At 35.4% G+C, this 9,650-nt stretch overlaps 1 long non-coding RNA gene across 1 annotated transcript; it reads left to right on the plus strand.

The window, feature by feature from the left end:
- The first annotated feature begins 4,587 nt into the window (after positions 1-4,587).
- LOC309879019 lies at positions 4,588-7,607 on the plus strand. The gene is made up of 3 exons (XR_014317645.1): positions 4,588-4,601; positions 6,818-6,905; positions 7,471-7,607. It is a non-coding gene; the product is annotated as an uncharacterized lncRNA (long non-coding RNA).
- The last annotated feature ends 2,043 nt before the right edge of the window (positions 7,608-9,650 follow it).

Consider the following 9,650-nt stretch of genomic DNA (forward strand, 5'->3'; position numbering starts at 1 on the left):
AGAATGCTAAAATCTTTTTTATTTCTTCACTACTTTTAGAACTTTAGTTCTGCAGTACTTTCATTGTCATTCTCACAAAGGCTCTTCTGAACATGGTTCTCATCAGAAGCACATATTTTGCATCAGAAGCAAAATATGTATTATTATTATTATTTATTATTACTATTATTAATAATTACACCTTTATTGTTAATTATTATTATTCTTTATTATTATTATTAATTATTATTATCCACTGCTCCAAATTCAGCAGTTCTCCAAGGAAAATATAGATAGTATCCCACTCTCATGCAAGTATCTGGTGAAGGATTTCTTTACTACATAAGCTGAGGATGAACTGATTTTCTCAAAGTCATTGGACAAATGGTAATGTCATCAATGTCCAGAGAGACTCCAAGAGTTCCAAAGTTAATTTTTTCATTTAAGAAAACAGTGTGTAAAGATCTTTATATTAGGAACCTTTCCAGTCTCCAGTGCATGAATACTTTTGACTTATTACTAGAGATTTGTTGCACTGATCAGTAGAAATCATTCTGGAGACATCCTGATAAACTCCAAGATGGACCTGCTGGGAAAAAAAGTACACATGAATCTCATGAATGACTCAAAAAATTTTGGAAAAGAAACAAAAATTTGGAAAATGGCCAAAGCTATTACCAATTTCAAATAAATTGGAATGGGCGCAATGAGATGAAAAAGATTTATTGATAGAAACACGTTTCGGTAAAAAAGTGCAGTCATTGATCTATAACCACAAAATGAGGAAATAGTAATCAAGAACAATGGGAGACAGGGAGTGTCCCTGTGGGGACAGTCATGTGCATCTTTGTGCTGAAAAAAGCTCTTTTGCATGTGTCTTTTTCTACTCTGCTTTCAAGATAACACATTTATTTTCACTATAGTAGATTAATTGTATAGTCTTTCAGGACATCCATCCAGGTCTCACTTTTGAAAGAACATTTCTGTGTCAGAGTTTTTTTTTTTTCTTTCCTAATTAATAACTAAGACTGAAATCTGTCTCTGAAATAAATTCTACCTGCTTCATTGGCCTGTGGGTTGAACATTTAAATATTAGTTCAGAAGCCATAGTTTTAAAAATGAAAACAAGCAACCAACAACAAAACAAGCATTCAAAACAACAGAAGCAAAGGAGAACTGTTTTCTCCAGCAGCAAAAGGACCACAAATAAACTTTATATTCAAACAAAACTGGCTACTGTGTGTCTGACTACACAGGCACAGTCTATTATAGAGAAACATCTGTTTTACTATGGGCCAAGTTCTGTATTTTTTGAGTTCATGTGGTTATGCATGGAAATTACATGGAAAAATGAATAGAGACAAATCTCTGGAGGCAAGAAAATTATATATACTCAGTTTTCCCTATATACTAAAAGAAGGAGGAAAGTGGACATACAGACATCTTCTAAATATGTTGTTTTTCTTAGAACAAATTAGTCACAACTGACATACCTGAAAGGAACAGTAATATCCAAGTCAATATAGTAAAGGGGAGTTCTTCACATAGATAACATTACACTGCTAAAATGCAAGAGGAGCTTTTACATGAAACTACTTAGAGAAGCCTGTTACAGACAGGTGTAGAAGCTCTTAATGGAGTGAAAAGTGGAGAAATTGCCTTCTTTCTCCCTGTTACACATTTTCTGATTGAAAATGTGAAGGATATTCTAGTCAAAAAAGGTTATATACATTCACTGTACCACTTTATATGTAAACAACAGGTGAATATAACAGTCTAGACAGTTCCACTAGGACCCAGTTTTTACAAGAAATGTATCTGATATTGTGACGTTATACTAATGTATTTGCCTAATGTAATACATGCAATCTGAAAGCATGACCATGAAAACTAGTTGTAATAGTTTTGATAAGGTAGATGTGCTTTTCCATTATTAATAAATAAATAAATAAATATATTTTCAAGTTTAAATAATCAACTAAAAAACAAATGAGATGTAAAAGTCCATAAACATGCATTAAGAGGATGCTTGTGATGTCAGGAAATAAAAGAAAGTCATAATTTATAATGAAGGTTTCCATTAGGTATTCTTTAAAAACTAACTATAGTGGTAATTAAGCCCCAGGACAAGCTATAAATGAAACTTACGGAAACCCCAACAAGTCGGATGAATTTCTACCAGGGTCTCTGGTAGCATACTAAATCCAGACACATACATGTATAATGCAGAGAGGCAGAATGGAATCCTTTTGATATCTTATCTAATACTACATTACTTTATCTGTAAGAATAAGGTACCTAAAGACAAATCTGAAGATTTTCTATTTGAACAACATGATTTCTCTACTCATTCACTTGGATCCTGCTGTGCCATTACACATATTTATCTTGCTCAATGACCTCTTGTTCTTCAAATAGTTTTTTAGCTACTCACAAAGCTCTTCATTTTCCCTTTCCTTCCCAAAAGTTTCAATGAAATATTGTACCATATAACAATGATGTATGCCAGATCAAAACATAGCCATCTATTTACTTTGAAGAAAATGATAAGGGTTTCAAAAACCTTTTTTAGGTTGAGGATTTTCCTCCATCCTCCAATCATGTGGTAATGAATCACTTTCAGGAGGACTCCAAGGCTCAAAGAGGAGTCTAGACTGAACAATGGAAGTATGAAAGAAAATTGTGTATACAATTAATCCAGAAAACAAAACAAAACAAACACACAAAAAAAAAAAAAAAAAAAAAAAAAGAGTGCCTAGTCACTTTAATATACAGTTGTTGATTTGTTGATTTAAACCAGATGTAGACTCAGTGTAGACTCTGATCACCTGAATTAGCCAACTTAGTGCTTGCCTGGCCCAGAGAGGGGAGTCACAATAATGAAGTTGGCACACCAAGGTTCCCAGTACAGTAAAAGGTTTTCACCTCTGTTAGAGATGCTGAGCTCTCCAAAGTGATGCTGAATAGAAACATGAGTGTGAAATGTTGCTTAGACTTCTCTACCAGGAGCACAAAACAGGAGGAAATCATAAGGTAAAATGGCTCTGTAAACTACCGTACTCAGTAGTAAAAAAAACCCTGAGGAAAATTTATTTATTTTATTTTATATATATTTATACATTTATGTTTATCCAGCAGTAACCAATTCATAAAAACAGCGGAAGAAGGGCTTCCCCCCATCTTTTTGGAATGCAAACTCAGGTTTCCAGGGATAACTTGAGATGAGATTCAGAAGGGAACTTTAGTGTCCACTCTGATAAAGATGATTTGAAGGACTTTATGGCATAAAATACAAATCTTTGGAATCTTGCTGTGTTCAGGGTTACATCATGCTGGAGAGCAAATATTCAGATTCTCTTTATTCAGCTCAGGCTTCCTAATTGCTCCTCAGGTTTATCAACGGCACACAAGTACATGATCTGAATCTTACCCCGTGTGTTTTTCAAAATAGGAACAAATGAACTTCGGTAAGACTTATTACCTATGAATGGAATTTTATGTCAAAAATTCCTAGAATATTTTGCTTTTTAAGGATGCCTCTAAGATTTCAGAACAGATATTAAGGTAAGGAAATTCTTTAGCTAGTTTCTATTTCCTTCTTTTGTTGAGAATTTTATAAAAAATTAGATCATTGCTTAGAAGGTGATATGAAACACAGATGGTGGGACAAAACCTCCTTCTACTTTACAATGATGTACTCATTTTATAGTTCCTCATCTTCTCTACTTCCCTTCTTCATTGGTTTATTAATGTACAACAATTTCTACAAGCCTGGAAAGTGAATTCTTTGAGAACAGAGCTGTTCAAACTGCAAATCATGGAAATCCTATGTTTTCTGTTATGGAGAGAGACAGGAAAGCTAATCGTAGTGCAACACTGGCTTTGTCACTTACGGTCTGTTTCTTATGGTATTTTTGCTCAACTGTAAACAGCAAGAGAACCAATAGTCACCTGATGCCTTTAAGTGCTATGGTAACATCAGGTATATAATCCTCATTAGTGATGAATAATGGGGTCTCTAATGTTTCACAGTAATAGAATCTGGATCTTTATGTTGATGACATCTAATTGATTAGAAAGCTATTTATATGCATAAGTATATGCTCTGCTTAAAAAATAAAATAAAATAAAATAAAATAAAATAAAATAAAATAAAATAAAATAAAATAAAATAAAATAAAATAAAATAAAATAAAATAAAATAAAATAAAAATAAAAAATTCTGTTGACACAGGTTATGAATGATATTGCTGTATGTATATTCTACCCAGTCTCCTGTGCTGGTTTCATGAACCAGAATACTTTGTTCCCGTTTCTTCACAAGTCTATAGATGTAGTATAAATGCACATACAATCTTGTTGTTTTATATATTGCCTCCTTTCCAATATCTTTTCCTCTTAATTTCATGCCATTACACACAGGAAATGAAGGGATCCAAGGCTTAGCCAGGACTGGACAAAGATTTCCTGGAGTGCAGATGCTAGACTTAAAATGAGGGCCATGCTGCTTCTGAGCCTCCAGGTGACACTGAGTGTAGCAACTACCTCACATGTAGTTCTCTCAGAACCTCTGATGTGGCCAAACAGCAGGGAAAAAGGGAAGAAGATGGAGAATGAATCAGGTTGGTCTCTCTGCGCTGTGATTCCCTCAGCAGCACTGCTTAAGTGGGATTCCTTTATTATGAAGGGTCAAGTGGAAGTATAACAGAGTTTTGGCCTTCAGTACCCTCCTGTGGTTGACAGAGAGTGCTAACATCCTCTTATTTATCTGTTACCCAAACTGCAGCAGTCCTACCTCAAATGAGCTTGGATCATTAGTGGTGCCCATTTAAATGATTTTAATATTGAAGTAAGCAGAAAAAAACATGTCAAATGGAAAATTCTGAATCTTCTTCAAACTCAGTCTTGTCCTATGGGTTTTATATTTATCTGTGCCCAGCTAACACAAATTAAAAATATGAGTAAAAAAATTATGTGCTGGTCATCCAGAATGTCTAGTTTATATCCCAGCAGAAACATAGCTGTCTTTGAACCTTACTTTGCTGCTGGATTATGCTGTTGAGAGTTTCATTGGAGTTAGGCTAAATGCACAATAGACATTGAAAAAGAGGGTGTTGTTGGATATGTTAATTTTTTCTGCATACCATTTATCTTCATGTACTCAGAATGGCAATCAAGCCCAATATTTTGGTATGTTTTGTTAGATAGTCAAAATAATATATGCTATTTAAGATTAGATATCATTGATTCTGACTTTTTTTTTTTTTTTTTGCCTGCACAAAGGATTGGATGAATAAGTACCTTTTGTTATCTTGTTTCTTCATAAGTGTATAGATGTAGTAGAAATGCATTTCACCTTTGTTATTTTGCATATTACCTCTTTTCCTCAGCTCCTCTCTTAAGAAACACAATATAATATTGTTCTGGCAGAAAGTGATTTAGCGCTGGTGCTTTTTCACTCCTTAGGAATGCCAGAATATAGTTGCGTTCTGGAAACTGAGGAACTGAGGTAAATGCATGAGCCTTCAGTTAAGAGGAGGTTGCTCTGCAGCATGTATTCCACTAGAGAGCTCCAATGCAGCAGCAGAATTTGCTATTGTCATCTTGGTTTTGGTCTCCCTATATACTCCTTGGTGGCTTACTCAGATGAAGCCAGCATGGGGCCCTTCCCTGTCAGGAAAAAAGGATGAGGACAATCACTATATATTATTAAAATCTTGGGAGGATACATTGTGCAGGTCCTCCTAAGACATCCCAGAGTTTATCTTCTAATACTATAAAGAGTATATATGACTATGCCCATACTTCAAGCCGTACAAACCCTTTAATCATTTTTCTTTCCCTATTTTGCATCTGAGGCTTTTGCTGAGTATTCCAACATCTGCCATTCCTTGGTCATTTTTGAGTTGATGGATCATTGTTTATCCAGTGCAGCTCATCTTATACTCCTTGAATGTTGATGGCAGTTTCAGCTGCTGAAGGTTAAAAACATGGATTTCTCACATCAAAAACAAAAAAGGGATTTTTTTGAATGTTTAAATCAGAATTTTTACTGGACTTCAAAACATAGTTAATTGAAGTTAAAAGTTTAAAGGAAAAAATAAATATACCATTGATCTGAAATAAAAAATAGTGTTAAACTGAAAATACATACTTTATAGTAAGAAAGAGAGAGATGGGGAAGCAATTTCATTATACAATCTGAGAAGGAGCTTTTGAAGTCACTAAGTCTAGTTGTTTCACTTGTTTGAAACAGTAGTGAAAACAGAGTTAGGTACAGAAGAATATCTATGTTAAATACGTTCACAAATAAAGTTTACTATTATGGTGAGTTTTAGAACTGGTGTTGGAAGGAACAGAAGAGCTATGTCCTCTAGTAGAAACATGAAATTAAATGAAAAGTCTGAAGCTACCCTTAGATAGGTAAGGATCACTTAATCTTCCCGGGAAGATTTTATAGAAAAGCAGATTATACTATCCCCCACATTAGGCTATGTATCTACTCTTTTACACATTAGGTATAATAATGTGTCATAGGAAGAGCTCTGACATTATATCTCAAATCACAGAATTCAACTTTGTTCTGGACTCACAAATATGTTACTTAAGGTTGTCTTACAGTGACCTCCTAGAACCTAGACTTACCTGGTACAGCAATTCCCCACCTTGAACACATGCAACAGAGCCTTGGAGGAACCAATCAATTTGGTACTCCAAGAAGTGGACCTGAGGGGTGGGGAACGTTGGTTGGAGCTGAGCAACTCCCACTACAAGGAGGGAAGAGGAAACTGCTGGGAAAATGTTTGGAGCTGAGTTTGCTTTTTCTGCTGCCTCTTAGGAGACATAGAAAGAAGAAAAGTGCCCAGTGCCTGGGAGGAATTCCTCTTCTCCCCAGCACTACATGCCAGCCTACTCACCACAGAAAGGTAAACCATCTTTACAAGGCTCCTGTGTCATAAGTAAGAGCTGTGGAAGAGGATTTTTTTTTCCTATACCTGCTTTCTAGTGTAACTGCCTACACTGCCCAAGACTAAATCAATCATCTATAGGAGCAAATTAATATTACTGTACACCTTAACTATATTTGCTAAGTCTTCAAGTTAGAGAAAAGAATGAGGCAATCTAGTTTCTCTGAACTGCATTGACAGAAATATCTGTGGGCAGCTACTCAAGCTATCATTTATTTATCTCAAGTACAATCAATTTCTGGCAAGGCAAAGCTCTGTGTGAGCTAACTTACCTTGCTCTAAATTGATAAGGTTTATTGGTATTAGTCCAATCTGATGAGAGTTTCCTTTTGGGAAATTCATCAGGTGTTTCTCTAAAAACTGCAAACCATTGTGTTGCTTCATTTGGTACATTTAGTACTGTGGAGTGCCTGTCTAAAACCTATTCCTGTGACATGTCTTTTCAGTGACTGTCTCCAAAAATGTAAAGCCATATTTCATTCCATTTTGGCTGTGCAAATGCTTTTCACCTTCTGGTTTTCAGGTTCAAACTCTGAGTTCAGATTTACGTATATTATGAGAAAGAGGCATAAGGGTTCACAGAGATAAAGTGTCCCTGCTGATGAGCAAACTCCAGTAAAGATGAACACACCTCTGAACACTATGGACGAACACTACCTGACTAAGACGAACACTACCTGACTGGGTAGTTGGTACCCAGAAAGAAATGGTCAGAAAATCCATATTCCATTCCAGTAAAAAGACCATCTCCTTTATAATTCATTTACTTTAGAGTTATCTGGGGACCGCTTCAATTTCTTTCCTTTCCTTTCCTTTCCTTTCCTTTCCTTTCCTTTCCTTTCCTTTCCTTTCCTTTCCTTTCCTTTCCTTTCCTTTCCTTTCCTTTCCTTTCCTTTCCTTTCCTTTCCTTTCCTTTCCTTTCCTTTCCTTTCCTTTCCTTTCCTTTCCTTTCCTTCCCTTCCCTTCCCTTCCCTTCCCTTCCCTTCCCTTCCCTTCCCTTCCCTTCCCTTCCCTTCCCTTCCCTTCCCTTCCCTTCCCTTCCCTTCCCTTCCCTTCCCTTCCCTTCCCTTCCCTTCCCTTCCCTTCCCTTCCCTTCCCTTCCCTTCGCCTTCCCTTCGCCTTCCCTTCGCCTTCCCTTCCCTGGACCAGATAGCTTTCTAAGGATCAGGTCTAGGGAGTTTTCTTTACCAGACTGAACATCTCCTCTAACTATTCTTTCTCATTAGAGTTTTCTCTAGTGAGTAATTTTAGGTATTTTCTGAGATGCTTTGTGAAAGTAGTAATTTCAAATATGACTTCTCTGAATATTTCATTGTACTGTTTCTCCTGAGCAGTGGCTACATCTTCTATCAGCAACATAATTTCATGGTGAGGTCTTGAACTTCATGAACTTACCTGGTTTCTTTCCATTATTATGAACAATATAAAAATGACAAAAAATGTTCATGAACTTTGCTGAAAAAGTGTATGTGTTTAATTTTTTGTAAGCTTTAATGATAGGGTTTCTAGCCATATAGAAACTGTCTATAAACCAAGACAGTATTTATTTGCCTATGATTTCTTTGTATAGATATGTACCATGAAAACCAGTGTATTAATCTGAAGTTTCTGGAGAAGTCATGCACTGTGTCAAAGAGAATACTAAAATTTTATTGCATAAAAATGTGCTTTTAGGAGCTCTCTTGAATGATACACATAGTTTTGTGCTTGTCTTCAAAATACATTTTGAACTTTGATCTTGTAATTTCTGAATAAATTTTTAAGAATTAATTTCATTTTGATGTTTCAGATAACTACCCATGAAATTACTCTTTTAATAGTAACTGGTCTAGAGTTTTGAAACATTTCTAACATCTGTAACAGATATTGGAGTGTGTAAGCATATGATTTTCTATCCATTATTTTACGAAGTTTAATCAAAAGCATTTTCTTTGAATTTCTTTTCTGTCACATTATACTGGCACTATTACCACTGAGATTTGACAAAAATGAAACAAACAAGTAATCAGACAAGAAAATACTTATTTCCAGTTGTTAAGTACATGCTCTGAAGTTATGCTTTCCAAGTTTTATTTACTGTTACTGCTGCAGGATGTTAACCTTTCAGTTTACAGAACGGTGCTAAGAGGAGCTGCTAAAATAACATTACTCTGTAATGTGGCAAGATACATCTGAATATACCTCCCTAAATTCCTTAGGAGCCCTCTGACTAAGTAGCCACTTAGCCTTTTACTGCTCAGGAAAAAAAAAAAAAAAAAAACTATCCAACTATCCCAGCACAACCTGCAACTTTTCAGTTCCCATAGATTTTTGGCTGTTGCTTATTTCCCACAAAAGACTCTGCACATATGGATCAGACAGACCCAGTAAAAGTTGTTCTCTTTAGAAGTGGACTCCATTGTGTCAGGAAAATCTTGAACTTTTCTGGGGCATCACAAAGTGTGGGGAAGGGGTTATACTATTATTAGTTTTTTTTTAGGAGCTTTCTGAAAGCTGAGACAGTTACAGCTATGCACCTCTGATACGATTCTTATCTTTTGGCAGTTCATAGTATTTGACAGCACTCCTATCCAAAAAAAAAAAAAAAAAGAAAAAAGAGAGAGAGAGAAAAAAACTATTCAAAACAGTGATCAACATGAAGTTTATATTTTAAAAGACCTTATTCCTGTGACCTCTATCTATAATGCAGGCAAGAAATCCAGG

Source organism: Aythya marila, assembly GCF_965140915.1.
Source record: "Aythya marila genome assembly, chromosome: 1".
NCBI classification, from domain to species: Eukaryota; Metazoa; Chordata; class Aves; order Anseriformes; family Anatidae; genus Aythya; species Aythya marila.